The sequence below is a fragment of the Carassius auratus genome, chromosome 26 (assembly GCF_003368295.1).
Source record: "Carassius auratus strain Wakin chromosome 26, ASM336829v1, whole genome shotgun sequence".
In the NCBI taxonomy this organism is placed as follows: domain Eukaryota; kingdom Metazoa; phylum Chordata; class Actinopteri; order Cypriniformes; family Cyprinidae; genus Carassius; species Carassius auratus.
The window spans coordinates 21,184,365-21,211,242 of record NC_039268.1 but is presented as its reverse complement, the minus strand read 5'-3'; the positions used below and the strand labels follow the sequence as shown (position 1 = coordinate 21,211,242).

Sequence of the window (26,878 nt, the reverse complement as noted above, 5' to 3'; positions counted from 1 at the left end):
GCATTAACTGACCCTTTTCTAAGCACCGCCCTCCTTAGTTACTGTTGCTACGCCTTTCAAGATTTTGCACCTGGCACATCTATAACAGTATGTATGCACCAGTGTCAGATATTTCCAAGGAGAATTCCCTGCCATTCCGGCAAATACATGGGTAATGTGTCCCGGCAATTGTTCCCAGGTTGCTAGATTTTGCACTTTCACACTGTCAGTGATTACCCGGAATAAGTGCGTGCTTTCACACACAACCCGAAATGGTCCCGTAAAGACACGTGACATCAGGGCGTGACGTGTAATGTACAAGTTGAAAACGCTAGGCACATTAACTTTCACTTAAGCTAGCAAACGATCTCAGCATCAGCGCAGAAACTGATCTCTGCTTCATTACAGTTTCCACATTTTTTTTGATCAAATTGGTTGAATACTTCTTGATAAGTTCTCTTATTGCCACCTACTAGTGTAACTAACCAAGTAAAGTCTTTGTGTGAGGGAAAGACTACCTTACTTCTACAGCCTATGTCTTGTTCAGTTCATACAGGTTTGGAACAAAATGAGGTTCAGATGTTAGAAAGTTAATTTGTTTGCTGAACTGTTCCTTTAAGTAGAGGACTGGATTTTGTTTGACTGGTCAAGTCATTTATCCCCTGTGTCTTTCATGGTCCCATGCTCTCCTGACAGTGGACAAGTGGCGGCCAGTGGACACCTGCGAGGTCAACCTGAAAAACATATGGTGAGCCACATAAAACAGCAGCAGGAAGCAGTTGTTATTGTTCTTAGCATTACTTGTTGTTGGTCAGTGACAGAGAATATGTAAAATAGGGACAGGTTAGGGCAAGGTGATGTGAGGTTTTTTAGCTTGATGGGGACCGTGTTGAAAGGGACTGCTTAAGATATTAATCATGAATATGCAATGTGCTTGTTTCTTTGAACCCATAAACAGGAAAGTTTAGACTCCTCTCTGATGTGTCAGAAATTCTTGCAAAACTGTTTTTATCAGACGATAACCATAAACATAAACTGTCAACAAAATATCAACAGAAATAACATTTCTCCTCAATTCATAGCCAGAAAGTGCAATATTATGAGAATATTTCATCAGAGGTTATACAGTTTGTTAATGTCCTCTACCCATTTACTTCTGTTCTTAATATTCCTACAGTATATTGTTGGTTGTTACATCATATGCCTTTTATTTCCCCTTTCGTGTAACCATCTGAGCTCCACATGCTTTATTTTGACAGAACTCGCCAGCAGCTTATTCAAAGAGAGACAAACTGAGGGATACAAGCATATGTTAGTTCTGTTCTCCCAGTAAATTTGATATTTGGATGGCAGGTATATGATTACAGAATAATTTTACAAAAGAAGTCACTCTATCAAATACAAAAAATGTGATTCAAGAAGAAAAAAAAAAAAAATTTTTTAGAAAAATATGATTTTAATTAAACTGAGTTTATTTAATTTATACTGTACTTGTGTAATTGCAAAGTTAGCATTAGCGATATTCAGTAGTGAGCGACCGGGGCTCATAGGGAGTTTTATGTTACAGTCATGGCCCTGTCTAAAGGTTGTTTTCACACACAGTTTGAAATGCTTTCCTTGTAATTAATATTTCATGTTGTTTGTAAATCCTCCTCTTCTTTCGCTGAACAGATACTATCCCTGGCCCACTAAACCAAGCAACCTCCTTTTACAATGCAACGCGAAATTAATAATAGATTCATAGTGACGCATTGTGGACTCCAGGGCACAAGGCATGAGGGTGTTCGGAGGTAAGCGTATTTAAATGAAAACCAGCAAGTTCATAATTAACTCCAGCTGCATTGACCAAATCAGGAGGAATATAATTTTTCAGGTGAACTTTAGTGTCGTCTAACAGTTTAAACAGCTTCTGTTAATTATTAACTGCTAAAAGCATGCCTAGTCTTTCAGAGTTTTTATTGTTAATAAGTAATGATTGTGATTATATTACTGGTATGACCACTGTGAGAGACAGACCATAAGTGTGGGTTGGTTACCATACTTAGCTTGAAACGGAGTTGTTTTATAAACAGTTTGATGTGAAGCTTTCTTATTGTTTCGTATTGTTTCTTATTGTGTCGAGTTTTCTCTTTCCTTCAAGTATACGAACTGACCCAGTTAAAATGCATGTTTAATGCAAATACATTCCATGCTGTTCATCATATCTCTTGTCTCTTTTTTTTTTTTTTTTTTTTTTTTTTTTGGAACAAAAGCTTGTATAATAATGCTGCTGATTGTGCACAAAGGCTATAGAGTAACTATAGTTTTTTAAATGCAGTTTTGATAATAGTGTGACCTCCAGTGTATGCCTGGGTCAGGAAAGCATTAAATAAAAAAAAATAAATAAAAAAAATAAATACAAAATAAATAAATAAAATAAATAAATAAATTGGAATAAATAAACAAATAAATAATTAAATTGGAATACATACATAAACAAATAAATAATTAAATTGGAATACATACATAAACAAATAAATAATTATTTATTTGTTATTGAAACGCATTGAAAGAAAGAAAGAAAGAAAGAAAGAAAGAAAGAAAGAAAGAAAGAAAGAAAGAAAGAAAGAAAGAAAGAAAGAAAGAAAATAAAAATAATTGTAACGGTACATGATCTTTCTGACATTTTAACTGTGATATATTTTCAATTTGAATAAAAATGCAATATCTACAACATAATGTATTAATAATAACAATGATAATAATAAAACAATATATTAGTAGTTGTAGTATTTAATAATATTTGTATATAGTATTTATCCTGGTTTTGCAATGTTTGTTACAATGTTTGTTGTCATGTTGATACAATTCCATAATGTGGTTTATGAGTGTATGTATGCACATCTTTAGTTTTTGGTTGTCTGTCTTTGCAGAACATTTTCCTGTGCAGTATCATCCAGTTTATACAAGGTCAAACTTTGAGAGAAAAGGCAAAAAAAGTACCACGGCATGCTCCACCTGTGTATGCACCAGTGCCACTGGACATGCAGCTTATTTGTCCACTACACAACAGTTTACTTGTTCAGTGGATTGTGAGGATAGTTTATCAACACGTTGTGGTTGAGTTAAAGCGCTTGGCTTCTTCACAGCACATTACTAAATAATGTTGATTGACAGAAGAAAATAAATAAACACATGCAATATTAATCTCCCTCAGAATCTTTTTTTTTTTTTTTTTTATGAGAAGTTTGGCTGTTTTGTAGAGAACTCCCGATCATGAGTCACACTCACAGCATGCCTACGCAAGGAAACCAATCCACTTCCTGCTTTGCTTTCATCTTGGAGGGATCCCATCTCAATTTTTTTCCTGCCTCCGGCTGAGCAGTTTTCCTGTTCTGACTAATGGCACATTGGATTCAGTGTAAAACATGAATGTAATGTTTCCCTGAAGTCACAACGTGAGTTTTTTCGCTATCCAGCTAATTGTAGCACTGCAGAAAGTAAACCAGAAACTTTTATTTTCATATTCATGAGTATAATTCTCACAAACTCAGATCTCTGTAGAAATCAAGACCATGATATGATATTCATAACAAGTGCAACTTCCAAAACAATATTTGGATGAAAATTGGTGCATCAGAATCTCGTGGTCAATGCCAGAGGTTCAATGGGCTGCAAAATTGGGCCTAGTATTACAACAAACAAAGCTATAACTTTGTTTTGCAAACAGCTATGGTGCCTAATTGGAAAGAAAACCAGAAAATTATCCCTGGTAAGCTCTAAACTCAAGCATTTGCACACAATCAGTGCTAAAATGTCCAAAACATCTGTATTGGAAGAGTTTTTCGAATGTTGCAGGTCTTTAGAACAGGATGCTGTCATTGTTGTTATTGTTAGATAACAATATTGAACAGATTTTAGTTTAATTGTAATAAAGCTGAAATAAAATGTAAAAAAAAAAAAAAATCTATAAAAAGAGAAATGGTAGCTTGAATCTAAAACTAAAACTACTAGCATTAAAACATCTCAAATTGAAACTGTGTGTGTGTGTGTGTGTCGGTTTAACTAGAAGTACTATAGCTTTAACTAGAATCAGTTTAACTTTAATAATCCGACTCGGATCAGCAAGATAATTTTGGAAAGTTGGTCTAGACAGCCTTTTAAACAGTGATCTAACTTTTAAAATACACTATTAAAGAAAAAAAAACATCTTATATCATTCATACACTAATAAAAATTGAATTTTCTGGAATGGAATACCTGCATATTTGCTCAAGACATGAGTCAAAATAATCAATAACTTTGACTCCCAGCATCAAATCAACTGCTGTTTGAATGTTATGTTTAATTCATATTACACATCTGACATGAACCAACATTTGGTGAGAGCATTGACCCCATGTAAACAAGCGTTTCAGACACAGGCTCACCTTCAACGTGCAGAGGTCAAACCCCTCAAGCTGCTGATCTCTGAACAGTTCCATGTTTGTTTGTTATGATGTTAGCTTGACTCAAAAAGGTAGTGCAACATCTTCTTGAGGTTTAAATGAATAAAATATTTGTTTACCAGTCTCACACCTGGTCCACATTCAGAGATTTTTTTTTTTTTTGTTTGCTCCAAACCAGTGATTACAGAGTGAAAATACTTCCTCTAACTCGGTTTTCTGTTTGGCTATATAGTGACCTGGTCAAATATGAGCGAGAGCACATTTGATCCTAGATCAGACAACACAGCGCTCATCGGGCCTGGTTATAAATGAACATGTCTACATCTAGATTTCTATTTTCATTCCAAATGGTTTGATGCTCGCCTAAATCACATCGGAGGCACACAGGCTGTAAACTGGAGACCTACCCCAATTAACTTCAACACCCTGATGACACCCGCTCAAGTACACATATCAGGACCGAGCTATCAAGCGCACTATCTATTTTTCTCTCTTGCTCTCAAAGCTCTTCTATTAATACTGTGGCCTAATTACACCAGTTCCCTCTGACTGACAAAACCAATAACCCAAAAATGTTATTCGACAAAACAATACGGAGCTGCGGCACGTTTTGAAGCAATGCAACTGTCAGCTGAAATAACAGTAGATGAAGAAATCTATGAAATTAAGCGATTATTTTACATGCAATGTATAAAAATGAGATTCAGCAAGCAAACCTATGTCATTTTTTCTTGGAAGTGTTTAGCATGGTGTATAGCATGCATATAAAACCATTACATACACAAGTGGATATGCAAGCCATATGTTATTGCATATGTTTGCCTACGTAAAAATAAATATACATTTATGAATTCTCAAATTGCAAAGGATAAAATTGGATAAAAATGGGATGATGTAATTTTCCAAGAGATTTTCAATTGTGGTACATGTGCGTAAATGTAATGTATAACTCCAAAAGGCAAAACAATTTGAAGCTGCAGCACATATTGAAGCAATGCAACTTTCAGCCTGAAATAACAGTGGTTGATGTAATCAATGAAACTCGTTTACATGCAATGTGTAAAATAAAACTGAACAAGCAAATTCATGTCATGTATTTCTTGGAAGTGTTTCACATGGTGTATAGCATGTATACAAAGTCATTACATTCACAAGCGGATAGGCATTTACAGCATTGGATAGAGGAATATTGATTAGCTATTCTATATCTAAGTATGTGAAGATAGATTTTCATTTTTTATCGGTTTGAAAACTGAAAATGAATAAAAACTGAACTGTAACGGCTTCGTCAGCGACAATCATTTTGATGAATGTCTTTTGGTTGAAGTGTTTGTTTAATGAGTATTGAAATGTTAATTGCGCTACAAAAAGCATAATCAAGTTTTCCATTTAAAACGCTGAACAGATAAACAATAACAATAAGCATAAATTGTCTGCAATGTGTGATTAGGTATCCTAAATATTTGCCATCGTCGTTCACTGTATAGCACTTAATGTCTGTCTGCTTTATGACTTTGAACATCTTTAATAACTGCTTTAATCGTTCTGAATCCAAAATGATTAGTATTCATTGTGAAAATATATTTGTGCGCTCTTGTCAGGCCTATATGTTCGTCACAGTGTGCGATGCTGGCGGATTGTCAGCCTGGGGGAAAATTTATGCATTAGGAATTTGCCTCATTAAACATATTCTGAGCGGCTACAGACCATTCAAAAGATAAATTTAGCACTGCTTTCATCTTAGTCATGCAGTGTTTGTGTGTCTCAGAATCTTTTGCATGGAGTAATTGGCATCATTAACACAATAAGCCATTTTCATTAGAAGTTGCATCACTCCTGAACAGCAACAACATTACAAAAAGTTGGATGATGGTGGTTGGTCATGTGATGCATCATGGCTGACAACTTCTAGTTGAGAACTTGATGAAAAACATAAAATCACGCATTTATATTTAACACAAAGAACTGTGTTAAACTGTGTGTGTTTCAAAACATATTTCATTGCTGTAGAGAGAAGCAGAGGCAGATAAAGAGAACAATTAAAAAAAATGAAATAAGATCATATCAATGCTGAAAGCTGTTGTTATAGATAACCACATTTATGTAAAGTAATAAAAGTATCTGCCAAATGAAAAAATATAAATGTTAAATATAACAACTCCTTACTTAAAGCTCTTCAAAATCATTTTGCATCAAAGTAATCCAGCAGCATTGTCTCTCTTTTGCCTCAATGACAACAGCTATGAGAATCAGATTAATATCTGCCTTTTCCTGTTATTATTTTGGGCACGCACTTTCTGAAATGACTAATGAATTACTTAGCAGGTGCTATTTAATGTATTTGGATTAACATCGCCCTGAGCTTTTGTGCATGCATGCAGCTACAGTACTTCTCAAATTAAACACTGTCAAAAGTTTGGATGACTTTACTATTATTCTAAAATGTGGAAAATACTTAATATAATCACACACACACACACACACACACACACACACACACACATATATGCAACGTATGTGTCTATATGTATATGGACTCATATTGCAGCAAGTGATGGGAAAGAGATAAAAACATTTCTCATGCTACATCTCTCCAAATCTGATGAGGAAACAAACCCATCTACATCTCGCATGGCCTGAGTATGAGTGAACTATTCCTTTATTAGATCAACTCAGACATTTCTCCATGTGTCATCAACGTGTCGTTGCACACGTTTGTACAAATGCATCACCAATGGCCACGCACACATGCACAAGTGAATATAAATGAGTCATGGGCCTATTTTATCCTCCTGTGAGAAAACAAATTCAGGTTTCTCTCTCTGTGTCCGGGGGAGTGTAGAGCTTTTCACCTTTTAGCATGCATTTGCTCAGAGTTTGATAAAAATAATACTCCTCGTCACGCTACCTGCAGAGAGGCACATTGTTTGAAGTGTAAATCCTTCTTCAGAGGAGGTGGAGGTGGGCCACAATGCTCCATGATTCATGGGTAAACATTACAGGCAGCATGGGAAACAGCCAGAGAACAATTGTACATTAAGCCATTTTTCTCTCAGATCTGGAATATTAATGCATTGACTTACATTCACATTCTATTTGTAATATGTTCTATCAGCACTATTATTTAGGAAGCTTTCTCAATATTAATATGTCAGTGAGTTACATAAGCCTCAAACTTGGAAGCTTTTCCATATCAAATGTTTTAGCTCTAAATATATGCAAGTTTTATTTAAATTGAATGGGGGTGGGGTGGGGATGGGGGGATAGTATAATTGCAGTCAGACTGTGGAATTACTTGAAAAGGGCAGTGATTTGAAAAGAAGTCAGAGCCACAGAGAGTGAACGCAAGGGTACTTTTATGCAGGAATATTACATTGTAAATCAGCGACATTTATATGTTCCTTTTCTGTGATATAGTTGGTTTTGTGGACTGCTTTGCACAGAGATCTGGATAAGTTCAACACATGCACGGCTAAACAGCAAGATATCAAGTCACACTGTTTTGCATAAAGTGAAAGTAAATAAAATTAAGAACCGACCAATAACAAACTAAATAAATAAAATTAGTTCACCAGCATATGAGGCTTATGTTACTCACTGACATATTAATATTGAGAAAGCTTCCTAAATAATAGTGCTGATATACATATATACAATTAGTGCATTATACCCAATTATGGATAATGGGAATTAAAAACAAAGCCAAAAAAATAAAATACATAAAATAGAAATATTGTTTAAAAATATAAAAAAGCAATGCAATAACATGCAAAGCATGCTATAAGTTAAACTGCATTTATTCACATATTAAATTCCATTATAATCCTTTTCTTCCCTGCTATTTACAGTATACAGTATACAGTAAAGGGGCTATGCAGCTTCAAGTAAAGTGTTACAGGAAGCTTAAAGAAAGCTTAAGAAAGCAGAAAGTTATTCTTGACCATAAAGTCACCTTTCTTATCCTCTGCTGGTGGGAGAGAAGCAGTAGGAGGTCTTCATTCGTAACAGGCTCAGGAGCTGACGGGAGTTGTGAACTCAGGTTCAGGAGGCAGATGGTTGTAAAAGCAGTGGGTGTAAATTAAGGAGGTGCGACTGAAGTGAGATCGATGTCTCTTGACAAGCTCCTCCCACTACAGCATCTCATGTTTATGGATATTGTATGAACAATAGAGATAGCACTGCTTTGGCTGACCCAAAATCTGTCATTAAAGCAGGATCTGGTCAACAAAGTTTGTTGGGTGTCACGTAAAAAAAAAAAAAAAAAAAAAAAAAAAAAAAAAAAAAAAATGGAGAAATTGAGTCTGAAGTCTGCAGGTCGGGCAATGGGCAAAGGTTAAGCAATGATGGGTGAGGCAGAACATAATCCTGTGCATCACCCAGCCCACCCAGACTGAGCGTCTAATGCATATTTCACAACAACTTGCAGTGAGATTTTGTTATTGGTTGATTTTACAAAAGTAATATCAGCGTGCAGCAAGTTTTTTTTTAGATCACCAGGAAACAAAAGTCATATTCTGAAACTAACAATAAATGCTTCTGAGGGAGAAGAAGATGCTGGATGTGTCTGCAAAGGTTAGTGGCATCAAATCTTTAAAAGGTACTGAAATATTTAGTTTAAATCTTATCAGCAAGTAAACAAGATATCCTTGAACAAACTTATCAAAAACATATCTAGGTCAAGATCAGATGATAATGATGACAACAACAATAATCATCATCATCATGATAAAGAAATTATACTTTGCACCAAAAATTAAGCTTATTTTAAGACACAATAAAGCATGATTTTATTTCCCAATTCTAAGTTTAATGTCAATCTATCTATCTATCTATCTATCTATCTATCTATCTATCTATCTATCTATCTATCTATCTATCTATCTATCTATCTATCTATCTATCTATCTATCTATCATCATTATCATCATCATCATATAGTTAGATATAAAAATGAAGGTAGAATATAAAATATATTTGTACAATACATGTGATTTTTTTAGTTTTTGTATGATTCACCATGTTTCATATTTACACACTCCTAAATGTCACATAAAATAGAAAGCTAGCAAACATAGATGGTCTCTTCTTGTCTAAATTGTCTACAGTCAGTTCTAGGCTAGAAATGTGAACTAGTGACATGAAACTAGGTGGATAAAAGTCAATAGCACTGATATGCGAGCTACTTAAATCCGTGCAGGTTGGTATCAGCAGCTTGTTTGTCAACAGCGAGCGTCACACTTAAGAATTACGCAGTTCTCTTCATCAGAAAGTCAATGCAGTATCACAGACTCATGCATGATAAATCTGCCGTTCTTCCGCTGCACATTAAATGGCAGTAAAACAAGCAGGGGGAACACAGGGAACGGGTGATGAGACACGCGAGCAGGTGCTTGATGAGTTGATCTTACAGCTTCTCGCTGGGTTTGGCTCTGTGGGTGTCAGCTGCTGAATCACATTGATCAGCTGAGGCCTCTGAACTTTGATATGTTGGGGATCTGCTCTCTACGTTCGGTTTCTCTGTGAAGATGCTGGTGGAGCGCATTCTCTGAGAGACGTTACCTATTCTGAGAATGATGCAAAGCTTTTAATACTCTTAAAAGAAATTCCTAGAGTTAGAGTACAATTTTTAGAACATTCTTGTTGAAAGGTTCGGGGTCGGCAAGATTTTTAAAAAGGCTGCATTTATTTGATCAAGCATAAAAACAGTAATATTGTAAAATGTTATTACATTTAAAATAACTGTTTTGTATGTGAATATACGTTAAATGCAATTTATTGCTGTGATCAAAGCTGATATTTCAGCATCATTGCTCCAGTCTCCAGTCTTCACATGATCTTTCAGAAACCATTCTAATTTGCTGCTCAAGAAACTTTGCTTATTATTGTCAATATCAATGTCAATGTTTTAGTCATTTTTTTTGTCATTTTTTTATGTTTATATAATTTGATTGATTTTTATTTCACTTTTATATTTCGTTATGTTGGAACAAAATTATAAACTAAATGAAAAGTAGAACTATTGATGAACTGTATATGAAGCATTCTGTTGACACTGACCATTACGATTAATATTTTATAACAAAGAATTCTGAATGATTCTTGACTCAGTGATCCATTCACAATAAAGGAAGGCCTTTTCATCACACATAACTCCAGCTGACTTATATGGGAATATCAAAACTTTTTTTTCAAATACTTGTGATAAAACATCTTCAAAATAACAAGAGGGCGAGTAAATAAGTACATGAATAAAATCTCAAACTGTATAAAACAAGAACAGCCGGATAGAAATTGATCCTGGCTCATATTTATGGCTTCTCTTCGTGCTTTTTTTGAATTGTAATCTTGTCTTCCTCATTAGGGCATGTTTTTACCGATCGTAAACACGGGCGACTTGATAAATGCTTTCCATTTGTTCCACTAATGGCTTACAATCCAAACTTGCCCGTGCAACACTTTGCTGGTCAGTTGCTTCTGGCTAAACTACATTTGGATTATTTATTTCTTAGTTTACTTTCTTTTTTTGTACTTAAGTAAATTATTTGTGTAGACATACACCATGTGCATTTAATAGACCACCAGCTACATAAGATGAAATTGGTCTCTTAAAACCCATGAAGACCAATACTTAGCAATCCTCGCCAAGGCACTATAGCACAACTGTATTTATGTTTATGCCTGATATAATTAACTATTGATTTAGCTTTTCAAGTCCTTCTCTTTTTCCTGATGAAATGTACCCGAGTGGAGCAAAGCCAATACGCATAACCTTATTTTCTGTTTCTTTGGTGTCAGTGGAGTTATTGCTCCCTTTTTGCTGCATTTTATAAAGGTCCATAGGGCAATTGATTACTCCGGCTGTCGGGAGACGCCATCGGGCTCCAAATGACCTTGATTGACTAGCGTTCACCCACTCAAGCCCTGCCGTCCCGCTCATACAGACTGCAGTTTTTGGACGCAGTTACATTTATAGGTGACAGTTGGGAATTTGTGCCTCTTAATGGATTCTCCTTTGATTGGTTGCGGGTTATTTTAGGCTTGCGGCGGAGTTCAAATCTCTAGGTATCTGTGGCAGATAGACAGAACGGCCCGAATGATGTGTGCTGGCACATTTGAAGTGGGTGACGACGACAGTTAAATCCCTGAGACTAAATGTTTTGCATAATTTCCCAGTTTGACATTCACATGTTTTGCATAGAAGAGATTTTGAGTTGTCTGGCCAGCTATAAAGCTGATAAACACATCAATTTAGAAAAGCTTGCATGCCTTGTGAGACATAGAGTAGCTTGCTATTAAGTGTACTGTGTAATCTGGTGTAGTGTTATTTTAGTTGTTTATTAAAATGTTATATTTTTTTGCTAACATTTCAATTATTTTTTTCTTTATTCAATTATTTTTTTTTGTATTTTTTTTTTTGTTTCAGGTTTCAGGTTTAGTCATTTTGGTATATTCATTTACATGTAACATGTATGGTTTAGGGTTACAGATTCAAGATCATGGTTTAAGATTATTATTATTATTTTAATATGATTTGTATTCATTTTATTAAATGGATCCAAAGTGGCATTAAATATTTATACGATGGTACAATAGAAGACAGTTATTTTAAATTTTAATACTATTTCACATTACTTTTTCTACTGTATTTTTGGTGAAATAAATCCAAGCTTTTTAAAAACAAGAGACTTCTTTCAAAAACATCAAGCATGGAGGAAACTGAAGGTCAGTTCTGGTTCCACAGTGACTTTAAATAAGGCCAGCAGAACCACCATGCACTTTTCCACTTTTCCTTTACACAAGAACAATAACGATTAGAAGCATTCTCCATCACTGGTGGCTTTCTTACATCTGTCGCAGCTTCATATCTGTCCTCATTCCCTCCCATCGCATGATTAATGGAGCTCTGCTCACTAGTCTGCATGCATGTACTGCAGTGAGCTTTGCCAGGAATCCTATTTACTTGACAACCATATAATACAGGTTTATCCCTAACTCTCGCCTATACTGTATATGCACCCATATATATATACCCTTACACTGAGTGTCGCTTGTGTGCTTTAAGGTGTCACTCCTATGACAAGGAGTAAGAGCTCAGTCTGAGAAGTGGAACCATTTAAAACCACCATTAGAGAGGCAATCTGAAAAAAAAACAAACAAAAAAACATTAGATTTCAAAATGCAGAGGCCTCATTTGTTATGTGAAAAAAAAAAAAAAAAAAAAAAAAAAAAAAAAAAAATGGAGGCTGGCTATATGCCTGTGATGGAGTGAACTCTATAGAATAAAATATGTCTGGCATCTATTGTACAGCAGTACCATTTTTTAAAGGCTACACCATATGGCACATACTAAAAACCATAGTTATGTTTCTGAAATATGGTTTGATAATAGTTTTCCATAGTATCACAGATTGCTATTGTTTGTTGTAATTATTAAAGTTAATATCAATGGCATTATGTGTATATTGTTAGAAAATACTTCTAGTTTGATTAAATGCAGTTATTTTAAACTGTGTATTCATCAAATAATCCTGAAGAAAAAAAAATAATAATAATTAATTAATTAATTAATTAATTAACTAATTAATCACAGGTTTCAATCACAACTGTTTCTAACACTGATAATAAATCGGCATATTAAAAAGATTTTTGAAGGGGCATGTGACAGGATCTGAAGACTGGATAAATCATATTGATAAATGAATGCAGGTTTTATCGCATTAATAAATAATATTTTAAAGTATATACAGTATAAAATTTAAAACCCTCATTTTAAATTACAATAATATTTTCAATATTACTGTTTATCCCATGTATTTTTGAAAAGAAATGATTTGATTTGTCATTTATTTTAATGCTGTCTCTGTTGTTTTATAAAAACAAAAAGCCTTTAGAAGCCATGTGTTGTGTATCGAGCCTAACAATGTCCTTTAGCTATAATAAAATCATTGCAATACACAGCCTAATGTGACTTTTTGTATCTATTTTTATATGAATGGCTATAACATGATGATCACATTCACACAGCATCTTCAAAAATAACAGCAGAAGCTACTGAACTTAAGCTTCCACATTCTAGCTTTAATATTCAATATTGTATCCTTTTATTTGTCTCCGCAAGAGTTCTTGATTTAATGTGTCTGCCCCAAGGGTAGCATTTGTACAGAGTTTTAGAGTTTTACCCCCAGTAATTATCTGCTTACACTTACTCTGTTAACTGGAAGGCTTGCATGAAGTATACCAAAAAAAGGGACAGATATATATATATATATATATATATATATATATATATATATATATATATATATATATATATATATATATATATATATATATGCATTAAAAGTTGTTTGTAATTGTATTTAATAAATACATAAAGTGTATAATGAGGCATTAAATGGTCTTTAGTACAGTAGCTGCATATCAAGTTAAAAAGTTACTCCTTAGCACTTGGTATTCTATTGTTCTAACCAGTGCTTTTATTGCATGGGACAATTTAAATCCAGAGAAGATGGGTTATGGAAGAGATGCTGGAAATGTGGAAATCTTTAACCCTCCCATGCTCACATGCACGGCTCAGTAATACAATGTTTATGAGCAGAATAAGAGGTAGCAAATACAGAAAAAAATACAATTTGGGGGTTGAAGAATTGCCAAAAATTAAAGTTTTGTCATCATTTACTCCCCCTCATGTCATTCCAAATCCTCATGATTTTATGTCTTCTTTAATAGATGCAGAGTCAAGCAAATGACACTTTGCTTCGCAATATATGATAAATGAATCAAATTTCAGCATATTACAAAATATGGACAAATTGCATATGGACACATTTTAGTGGGTGGCAAACAAGACAAGTAGACTGAGGAGATTTGTTTATTTCCCTTCATTTTAACAGTGAACGCAAGTTTATATTTTATTTTTGAATAGCTTGAGTTTTGCAAGCTACTGTACACAAAATGCACAAAACCTGATTTGTGTCATTCTAGAAATAAATATAAAATTAGCTTAATAATTAAACTTACAAAAACAATACTATATACATTTTTCTTAGTTATTGATTAATGATCTGCTAAATGGCTTAACAACAATTATATATAAAGCAGAGTCAACCATTTGACTCCAAGCACATGGCAGTGGTGACTTTGCAAAAAAAGATAGCCTATGCAACCAGGAGAAAGAATTACTGAAAAATGTGTCTGTCAGAAATGCACATAAGCAAAGCTCTATAATAATAGACAGTAGTCTATGCAATGCTATTTCTACTAGTTGTCTCAACAAAGTACATTGGATCTGTCCATCTGATACAATGAAAAAGAAAAATAAACTACACCCTGCACATGGCAAGTGCTTTTTACTAATCTACTAAATAAATGCGGCTGATGGGAGATGCATTCTAGCAGATGAAAATGAAAAGTCTGGCATGGAAAAGCGTGGTACTGTAGCTGCGAGGCATCACTTGCTGTTCACACTTGACAAAACATTTTCAGACCTGGTGTGTGGAATACACTTTAATGGCTGGGGGGAGTTCGGGGAAGCTCTTGCGCTCTTACAGGGCTGGCAAAACTCACAGGGCATGTCAGAGAAATGCTTAGCGACAAACGTGAGGGCGGTGTGTATTACGTGATTCAGACAGCTCAAAGCTTTGGTTTGTAGACTTTAAAAGTAAGTGACTTGCAGTTTGCCCATGCTAATGCATTCAGATATTTATGTTGCAAGCAGACACTTGCATAATTCATTCAAATGCATGTCCCTAATATCATATGGAAGATTCATACTGGACTCGAGCAGATTTTTTGTGGGTTTGGTGAGATGTTCCACAGGGCATGTGGCGACACAAGCGTTGAACTCTAGAAATGATTAAGGAGTGATATTCTTAGATCCCTAACGAGAACAAATCGCCACACATGAATCACAGTGTACTTTCAGACCAGAATTTCTAGAAACAAGTATGGCCATTATATTATACTGTATTAGTTTAAAAAGACAGCATAGATGAAATTGTAGTTCGTTACTGCGATGACCGGATGCAGCTAAGCAAATGCTAGATAATGTGTTGAAGTCAAGCCTTTTCAGCTTTGAGAAAAATCAAGTATTTACAAAAGCATCGACCTAAAACTTACTATTCGCCCAAATCCCTCAGGACCATTTTTAATTCAATTTGAAATTTATTATAATCTTGAAATTACTAAATAAATGAACAAATAGTCTATTTAGACTTCTGACAGTTTAAGCACAGGCATTAGCTTGAACAAATATTTAGAAACAAAAAAACGAATACACTTTTCAAAGAACAGTAGTTACATGTCTGGGTCCACTTATGTGTGCACAGATGAACAGATTTTTCATTAATGTATTCAATTATTCTGCACCTAACAAGCTCAACTTCATCAAAATCATTTTATTTATGAGGAAAGCATCTGCTTGGCAAGAGTATTTATTCTGGATTTTTTTTTTTTTTTTGCCACCTGCAAAATGATATACAGTATAGTCTAGCCATTTGCTTACTTTTGTCATATATAGTTTTGACCCCCCCCCCACCACACACACACACAAATACACACACACACACACATTATATGCATTATATGCAAAGATTGAACTGTGTGTTTCTGAACAAATTGCACATCATGCCATCTAATGCTCTCAGATTTTCTGAGAGCCATTTACCATAACAACAGGAGTCAACAGAATGCTTTGTTATATGCATTAAATATTAATCTGTACTTCAGTTTATAAATATGTGAACGCATATTGTGTAGGTTGACCATGTTGAAGTGAGATGGACTGTTCATTGCTGTGATGAAGAATTAATGGAGGCTTTCTCTCTCTTTAGATTCTGAATGAGAATACACACATGAACCAAAGAAAAAGAGAAACCTAGGAATGCACTCAGTGTATCATGCACAAAAGAGACATCAACAGCTATCTCCGAAATCATCCCATTAAGACGATGACTCATCCCATGACAAAAGCATTCTGATAAAGCTGAAATTCCTGCTGTCCCAGCCAGCAGTTCTGCACTAACATATGTTTACACAGTGTTGGATATTTAGGACACCCACACACTAGTTTACACTGCGTCAGAGAACGCACTGAATCTATTTTCAATGCTGATAATGCGTCACAATGACAAAGACAACAAACAAAAGTGTTAGCAAAAAGGACATTGCCATGAGAGCAAAACTTGAGAAGCCCTCAAAATACATCTTACACTATCCTGTCTGCCAAACACACCATTATTGTAGCTGTATTTATGGATGCCTTTGTTTATTTAGGAATCTGGCCAGTTTAATATCCCAAAAGTTGCTTGCTTGCTCCTCCTGCAGTACATCCCTGAAAGACCTGCAGGAAGTTTGTTTAACACAAACTTGTCCCCTTTTTGGGCCACATTTACTAAACAGGGCAAATTACAACCAAGATGGCGGCGTGTCTACACGCAGCGGCTTCTCTCTGTCCCGACAGAGTTTTCGTGTTTTTTGTCTTTTGAGTCGCAGTGTTTTTCGCGTCTACCTGTCTGTAAGCGCAAATACAGTCGCGAGTTTCTGCTCGATGTCGGCAGAACCGCATTTTTACAGTTAAACTCTGCGCACGCGGAACAGCTGCGGGATCTCGATCTGCTACGGAGGCCTTCACCATCATCGACCCCCACTATTGCATCTCGCCCACAGCGTAGGCTCCACAAGTGGCGTGAGAGGAAGCAGAAGAGGGGTAAGCGTGGAGGTATCCAGGCTAGGCTAACGGCTAACCCACACAAGCCATCTATCCCCACCATCGTACTGGCTAACGTACGCTCGTTGGACAATAAACTGGACTACATTCGTTTACTACGCTCAATTCAGAGGACTGTAAGAGACTGTTGTGTTTTTGTGTTCACGGAAACATGGCTCAGCAAAAGCGTTCCAGATGGCGCTATTCAGATCGACCAGCTGACGTGCTATCGAGCGGACAGAGCTCGCTTTGTGTTTACATCAATGGCGTGTGGTGCCGCGATACTGTTGTGATCAGCAAACACTGCTCACCCCTGGTGGAGTTTATGATTATTAAGTGCCGGCCCTTCTATCTGCCGAGGGAATATACTGCTATACTGCTCATTTCAGTGTACATTCCCCCATTCAACATCATCAGCAACAGGAACGACGCACTTAATGAACTGTACCAGCACATCAGTGAGCAGCAGACAGCACACCCCGATGCTTTTCTCATCATAGCTGGGGATTTAAGAGTGTGTTTCCAAAAATACACCAGCACATCAACTTTCCAACACGATGTAATAACATTTTGGACTTTGTTTACACCACACAGAGAGGAGCTTACAAAGCCCTCCCCCTCCCCCACCTCGGAGCCTCAGACCACATCACTGTCATGCTAATGCCTGCATACAGACCGCTCATTAAAGTCGCGAAACCAGTTTACAAACAGATTAAAGTGTGGCCAGAAGGATCATCAGAGATTCTTCAGGACTGCTTCAATACAACTGACTGGGACATGTTTAAACAGGCGGCCACATGCAATAACACCACTGACCTCCAGGAGTACTCAGAGACTGTTACTGCCTACATCAATAAGTGTATTGATGATGTAATGGTCACAAAAACCATCACTGTCCGGGCCAACCAGAAGCCATGGATGATGGGGGAGGTCTACAGACTCTTGAAGACACGGAACGCTGCCTTCAGAGCTGGAGATGAGGTGGGCCTGAGAACAGCTAGGGCCAACCTGTCCCGTGGCATCAGAAAGGCTAAGAGACAGCACTCCAGGAGGATAGCTCACCAATTCAGTGACAGCAGAGACACTAGGAGCCTGTGGCAGGGGATACAGACCATTACGGACTACAAGCCCCCACCACGGACCTGTGACAACAACATCTCTCTGCTAAACGAGCTGAACACCTTCTTCGCTCGCTTTGAGCAACAAAACAGCACCACTGCACAGAAGACTCCACCTCCTCCCAGCAACCAGGTGATGATGCTCACCCCAGACAGCGTGAGGAGATCCTTCAGTAGGATCAATGCCCTCAAAGCTCCGGGTCCTGACAACATCCCTGGGCGTGTACTGAAAGACTCTGCAGCAGAACTTACTGATGTCTTCACAGACATTTTTAACATCTCACTGAGTCAGGCTGTTGTTCCCACATGCTTTAAAACTACCACCATCATCCCAGTCCCCAATAAGCCATCTCCATCCTGCTTCAATGACTACCGTCCTGTTGCACTTACCCCCATCCTGATGAAGTGCTTTGAACGGCTAGTCATGCACCACATCAAGTTCCTGGGTGTGCACATCACAGAGGACCTCTCCTGGACTGAAAACACTGCAGCACTGGCCAAGAAATTACAACAGCGTCTCTACTTCCTCCGCAAACTGAGGAGAGCCAGAGCCCCACCTCCCATCATGTACACCTTCTACAGAGGCACCATCAAGAGCATTCTGACAAGCTGCATCACTGTGTGGTATGGCGCCTGCAACGCGTCCTGCCGAAAGACTCTGCAACGCATAGTGAGAGCAGCTGAGAAGATCATTGGTGTCTCTCTCCTCTCCCTCCAGGACATTTATGGAACACGTCTCACCCGCAAAGCCCTCTGCATCACAGGTGATCCCACTCACCCATCACAGAGCTTTTTCAGCCTGCTACCATCAGGGAGGAGACTGCGGAGTCTCCAGGCCAGGACCAGCAGACTGAAGGACAGCTTCATCCACCAGGCTGTCAGGAAGCTGAGCTCCCTCCCAAACCTGTCCCCCTCCCCTCTTCTTCCCCAGGCACCACTGAACTATGAACCCCCCCCCCCCCCCCACTAATTATATGATGTCATGCACTAGTCACTTGTGCATCATTGGTCTGCTCACTCACCGCTCACTACCTCATTCGGCATGGAACTGACGTCATTCCACTACCTCATCAGTCAGTTAAATAACTGCTCTTGGTCAGTTGTCAATTGTCACTTTAATCAGACTTAAGATATTTTTAGTAAGTGATTTTTTTGCACTAAAAAATATTTTAACTGCACTGTTGTTCACTTCAAAGATTTGCACTATATCTGTCATTTACCTTGCGCTGCTTTATTTAACTTTATTTTTAACTTTATTTTTGATTTTATTATATGTCTTTTTTATCATTCCCTTATTGTATAGTTGTATCTACATTTTATTTTTGATCTAGTTATTTTTTAGGCTTTAATGTTAATGTTATCTGTATGCACCGGGGTCTGAGAGTAACACAATTTCGATTGTCTGTATGTATGTACTGTACATGTGGAAATTGACAATAAAGCAGACTTGAACTTGAACTTGTAGCACAATTCCATAAAAGTGCAGATGGGAGGGGACAATTCAGCAGGTGATTTACTAACAGTGTGCACATTAAAGAACATAGACGCAGCTAGATCATTTCCATAATGACCAGCGCAATCTACCCAGAGCAGCGCAAATTACCACCTGCTTCAAAACATGCTTTTTTGGGCTGTTAAATGGCACAAATACCGGTAATTTGACAAGTGCAAACATTAGTAAATCGTGTTGCATGATTAATTTTAATACTCTCATCCCATAAATTTTTATTAAATAAGGTCAGATGCAAAAATAAGTGTGTCCAAGCCTTTTCAGTGCTAATTCTTCACTGTGCGTCTTTGGTAAATCCCTCACAGTCCTATTTCAACACCAAAAGACAAGTTAGCCCCTCAAGGTTTTTTTTTTTTTTTCTTTTTTTTTTTTTCGATGGAACCAGTATAAAGTCAACATGGAAATGACTGAGGAATCTTATTTCACATTCAAATCCCATTTCATTAACAAATCTGGATCTGAGACCTGCAGGGTATTTTTGTGTGTTTGATTGGTCAGCATCTCATGTAGTGGGTTTTTTGAATTGTGGGTGATAGTGATTTGCCCAGTTATGTTGCAATAATTTCACTGTGCTTATGAGACACCCAACGGTCAACATGTCATCCTTCTTGGGTTATACCCAAAAGAATAATACATGACATGTTACTATATACAAATACTATAATTATACAAAAATAATACAAACATAACAGTTACATTTGTTATTTTATTTTATTTAAGGGCTTTCTACTTTTTATTTTATTTAAGGTGACTATTGGGAGATTTGTAATACAAAATAGTAAATAGAAAACCTATTTGCAGTACAGCATGCATCACCGAAATGTCAAAAAACTTTCCCTTGTTTTGTAGCATAGTGTGTTTCTACATGTCATATTCATTAAAGCCATCTGATCTGTGATAGATCACAATGCCAGAACACTGTCAAACTGACACTTGAGTGATGGAATCTGTTGACAGCTTGTCCCATGGTCAACACTGCCTCCGCTGCAGAGACAAACAGACCTTAGCCTATTTGTGTCATGATCAATACTTTGTCATTGTACATTAGTCGAGATGCTTTTACAAGTCACCTATATTCAAGTCAACAAGGCCCCCCATTAACTCAATCAGAGAAATGAACAGTAACGACAGTGTGCGAGTGAAATAGGGAAAGGTAACTGGCCATATGGAGTTTTTGTTAAAATCGCAAGTGTTAAAGTTCTCTCATTTGAGTTTACAGTCCGAATAAAACAGCTCTCAGTACTGTTTAAATATGTATTAGCCCTGAAAACTGCTGTTATTTTGGTTCTGTAATTTCTAATTGTGAACGCAATGGTCATGAAATTAAACTAAAATAATGTCTAGATTGAAATAATCTGTGTATTAAATATGGATCAACTGTGCTTTGATAACACCATTGATGCTGTGTCAGGTTTACATTATGTTTCTTAAAGAAACAGTGCACTCAAAATTGCAGTTTTGTTTTATTTATTGACCATCTTGTAGCTCCAAACCTGTTGACTGATATTTTATCTGCGGAACACAAAACAAGAGTATTTTGATAATCTTCGCACAATTCATTTTCATACAAAGACAGTTCATAATGTCCCAACTAACCTTAGTGACCCTTACCGTATTTGGAAACACACAGCATCAACACGAAAAGGCGGCGGCAATAATACAGTGAGAATCTTAACATAGTCATAATAGAGAAAGAGTCTTAACTTTTATACTCTAAAGAATATCTCTTTTGGTTTGAGACTTATATATACAAGAACATCTTGTAACACTCAAAAGTCAAAGGAAAACTATAAAAAAATAAATAAAATAAAATAAAAACATTAAAACACCAATAAATAAATAAATAATGCATCATTTATGGAATATTTTTTTTTCTGAAACGGCTTGGGATGTTATTACTTGTTTCAGAATGTTTGGGGAACAGTCAGAAGTGTAATTGCCATAATGTCAGAAAAATTATGACATATTGTTCTGTTCATTTGCATAACCAAAAAATATATAAACATTCAGTGAATATACAAAAATATACCAAACATTCGTTAAACGTAAACGTTGGCAAAATGCTCTTAGAACATTTGTTGTTATCTGAGGATCATGAGTGACGAGCTGCAAAATAGACAAAGAAATCATAACATAAAAAAAGGTTAAATAAATATCTAATGGATTTAGAAGAGCATATATATATATATATATATGTGTGTGTGTGTGTGTGTGTGTGTGTGTGTGTGTGTGTGTCTGTGTTTTTTTCATAAACTATGTTAAGTTTCAGAGTTTCAATTAAGATAATATTGGTCTGACCGTACTGGAATATAGCAAACTGCTCATATTAAATACTTCTTACTGTTTGTCACTACATAAAAAAAAGTACTGCATAAAGATCTTCAAAAGTAAAAAAAAAAAAAAAGTTTCGGTTAAACTATCATTTAAACGTAATCATACTTTTCAAAACTTGTCTCAACTACATGCTGCAGATCCCCTGAACTAGAGCATGGCTGTTCTGAAAAGTGCAACGGGAAGTTTTACTCTATATTAGTAAAAAGTTTCCTACTTAAATCCACTTGTTAAAGGGGGAACATGAGCTTTTGACCTTGCAGTGAGCTGTCAGCAACTACAGTGGTATAAGCAGCCTTGCCTACAGCTGAAAATTGGGCTCCACCAGCATGGCACAGACTTACCGTTGATACTGGCTCCCAATCTCGTACATCTAGTTTAACCAAGCTCAACAGGGCATATTTTAATGCCTGAATTGCTGCGAAAAATTCCATGTAGCTATAAACCTTGTGCTGCTGAAGCATCCACTATTCATAGAACAGAATTTTCTTTATCTCAGCTCTGCACTGGCTTGCATGACAAACACCATTCGCCTCCAGTACAGATGACACGGGCGTCTTGGTGGTGATAAGTCCCTCTGAAACCAATGATCAATTATGTGGAACTAATCAGGAACCACAGGAGCACTCTCCATATGGTGCGCTTTCCCACATCACATTCTCAGATTGAATCTCGGTCTTAAGACACAAGGATTTCGAGTTGTGAAGGATTTCCGGTCTCCGTGGACACGGATGTGTTCATTTCTTACAAGAGCCCTGAATATGTTGTCCCTTTGTTTATTATGAGCTTTGATGGAGTTTCTCTTTTTTCAGCAATCTCCTGCAAATATTGAATGGGAAAACAAAGTCAACATGAAACCCTGTCAGTCCTCCTTAAAAACGCCATATATATGCCCCCCCCCCACACACACACACACACACAAACACACACACACACACGCACGCACACACACACACACACACACACACACATATACCACCATTCAAAATTGGAACAGCTTCAGTCCTGGAGTCATGCCATAATAGTCTAGAAGTGTATGTGTGTGTGGTTGTGGAATATTGCACCATTCTTCAAGAAGAAAAGCCTCCAGTTCTTTGAAGGATGAAGGGGGATGAAATCTACTTTGCACTCTGGGCTCCAGAATTACCCATAATGCTTAGGTGATGTTCAGATGGTGACTGGGGAAGCAATGTGAGACATTTGACTTGCAGAGCATTTGACTCACGACGATGCGGACATGCAATCATCAAACCTAATAACTCCCACAACATGGCTGCACACATCGTTATGTTTATCCACTGGAATACACAAATTGTTTGTTTTAGCATTTTTTTGGCTTTCTCCAGGCATAAACCTTGTTTAAGATATGGGTGAAAAATGACACGTCAGACTGTATTTCGTTTCATGACGATGGTGGCGAGACAGAAATCACCAACTGGAGGGACCTAGGGATGGTCTTTCATTCTTTGCTGACTTTCTGGAATATTTTAATATTCAGTTCCCAGGGAATGCATGAACTGATCAAATGTGTACAGTACTTACAATGCAGTGGATAGAGGTGTCTACCTAATGCATACCATACAACTGTAAAACCTACTGTGCAATTAATTGTAAAAAAAAAAAAAAAAAAAAAAAAAAAAAATATATATATATATATATATATATATATATATATATATATATATATATATATATATATATATATATATATATATATATATATGTGTGTGTTATTAGCTTCAAAATACGTTAAAACACATCAGAGCTTTAACCTGGTCAGTGTGATGCAACTTCAGTTAGGGAAAATTTCGGCCAACTGGTAAATGGCAAATATCAAAATTTGCACTTTTTTGTGTAAGTAAATTAAAAATAAATTAAAAATAAATTAAAATTGAACATGGTAAATATCATGCACCACAACATTAATATTATTATGAGTTTGCAAAACAGATGTTGTATATTTTCTAAAACTGAATTTATTTATTTGTTTATTATTCATTCATTCATTTATTCATTCAGTCATTCATTCATCAGCAAATCTCAATTTCTGACTGATACTGATAAAATTAAAGACTGTCTTTGTTGTCTTTTTTTTTACACTGTCTCTCTATTTTCAAATATTTGATTAAAAACATCAACATTACAACGTTCAAAAGTTTGTTGAGAATTTGGGTTGCTACTGCAACAATGACACTTGGACATCAGCAACACATCATAAATAAAGTACAAAAATACTATCCTTTAATCTCTCCACAACACCTCTCAAATAAACCTGCGGGTCCTGCATAATAACGGCAACATTGCTTCACAGCAGGCCATTTCGAGTCCAGCAGTGATTGTCTTGAAATGTATTATTGAAGTGATGAATTTGTACACAGTCTCTGCTTTTGATGGCTGTAGCAGCTTGAAATGACTTAAATCAAGAGACGGAACTTCTCAGAAAAGGATTTACCACACAGACAGTTAGTACACTTTATCACAGCATGCTAAATGCCAGATATGTTAAAGAAATGCAGTGCATGTATTTGAGTTATTATTATAACAATAAGCAGTTGATTTGTTTTGTTTTTCTCTGAATCTTTTCAAACCTTTATGTCCTGTCAGCTGTAGTTGGGTGCAGTAGTTGGCCTTAGACGCAAGCAAATTCCAGAGGCCAGCTCTTTCCATTTCTTTCAGCCATCAGGTTGACATATTATTTTCCATTTTCATGACCAAATGCACCTGCAATTCGGAGTCCTGCTGTTTGGCCTCTTGGAACTCGGTCTGTTGCCTCAGTTCTTTGAAAACTCAGATTTTAAAAAATCGGTACTGGCGGACATCTTTTAAGCTGTATCAAATAACTGCCAATCAATCTCTTGTATTAAATATGTACAGCTACATTTGGAACTTTGAATTTAAAGCCCATTCTGCTTATTTGTCCACCTAGTCATGTGAAACTTGAAGGATAAGGGACACGTGCTTTTCTCAAGAGCACAATAGTAATAAAAGACATCATTAACTCTGCGGTTCACAGGTTAACCCAATCTGAGGTCCATTCATGGGCTGCTAAAAAAAGGTTTGACAATTAACAACCGCAGTCTGCAGTAACCATTATCAGCAGCAAAATGTGTGTTTGTATGGTTAAATTACAGAATAACAAAAAGTAGAAGCTTAATGTTTAAAAGTACATTCCTGTGCATTTGAATTAAGTGGAAACATAAAATACAAATACATTGAAATGTAATGGCTTTATGTTTAATTTAATTTTAGAATGAAATATTGTTATCAGATGCAAATGTGTTAAATGTGAAGATGTGTAAATGTGCAAGCACTGAATATGATTAATCTCATTTAATTCATACGATAAATACAACCTATTAATTAGCTGATTTTGATAGTCTATGAACCTACAGTAAACGTTTTCCTAATCATATGCAAGTTTCTAAAGTTGCATATATGTGCCATAAATGCTTTAATTTGTGGTAGCTAAAGGAACAGTTCAAATTAAAAACATCTTAATGGAAGATTTATTTCTTACAAACAGTTTTGTCACGTTCTTTTCAAAAGGCATTCATTGCATTCACTCCAAATGATCCATTGGTGAGCAAGTGCTACATTTCTAAAAACCTGTTCCCATAAAGAAACATACTCATCTACATCTTGGATGGCATTATATTCAGTAGGTTTGCAGCAGTTTTTCATTTTAAAGTGAACTTTTCCTTTAATCACATGTTTCATACAGTATATATGGCTTTTGTTCATAAATATAGAGTACTGTAAAAAAATAAAATTAATTAAATAAATAAATAAATAAATAAATAAATAAATAAATAAATAAATAAATAAAAGTTAATGCATTAGGAATGTACAGGTATGTTGCAGTATCTGTGCAAACATATGATAATACATCCTAATGATACACTATGTGAAATGTTGCACTTGCTCATGATTATGACATTCAGCGAGAGTGGAAAGTTAAATCCAAACTCTTGAGAATAAAACCAGGCAGTAGCTTTCACAGAAAAAGCCTCTGACAGACTGTAACACAAAAATACAAAGAATGATTAAGCAATTGTTCTATACATAATAGTCATGATTTGTATTCAAAGTATAGAAATGTTCTCTTTTGTGAAGTTGTTTACTTATCACAAGTCTTGCATACCTGCCTTCCTTCACTGAACGCTACAGATGATGAATTCATTTCCCAGAAGCCGTTGAGGCTGAGGAACATACCTTTGTTTTTATTTCTGATTGTGTCACATCTCTGCACAGTAGATATTAATGTAAGTCCAAAACGACTGCAGAGAAATGAATGCAAAAGAAAAGTGTGAGAAACACTTCCACCAAAAGAGGTTATGTATTGTGGAAACATGTTGCTAGAAGGGAATACGTGAAGATGTAAATAAACACGAGGCGGCCAACGTCGCAGGACTTGGCTCCCAATTTCTAATAAGTGGGTGTCGGGAGCCACTCATGCTTTCCAAGAGATAAAATAAGTTTATAAGAAGAATTCAAAGTGCTAAAAACATTACTCTTCATAAGACAGAAAACATTCTGATATAGTCATATTCTAATATTTATAGACCTTTGTCTAATTATTTGATCAGAATGAAATACTATCTTTTTAATTACTGAATACTACATTTTGTCAATTATTCTTACAACAACAACAACAACAACAACAACAACAACAACAATAATAATAATAATAATAATAATAATAATAATAATAATAATAATAATAATAATAAACAAATAAATAAATAAATAAATGTGAAACACTAGTCAATGAAAATAAAAGTGAGACAGTAAACATTATTCAATTGCC

At 36.0% G+C, this 26,878-nt stretch overlaps 1 long non-coding RNA gene across 1 annotated transcript; it reads left to right on the top strand.

Moving 5' to 3' along the window:
• The first annotated feature begins 648 nt into the window (after nucleotides 1–648).
• Nucleotides 649–3,533, top strand: LOC113044817 (uncharacterized). Its single transcript, XR_003275926.1, has 3 exons — nucleotides 649–727; nucleotides 1,651–1,769; nucleotides 2,892–3,533. It is a non-coding gene; the product is annotated as an uncharacterized LOC113044817 (long non-coding RNA).
• The last annotated feature ends 23,345 nt before the right edge of the window (nucleotides 3,534–26,878 follow it).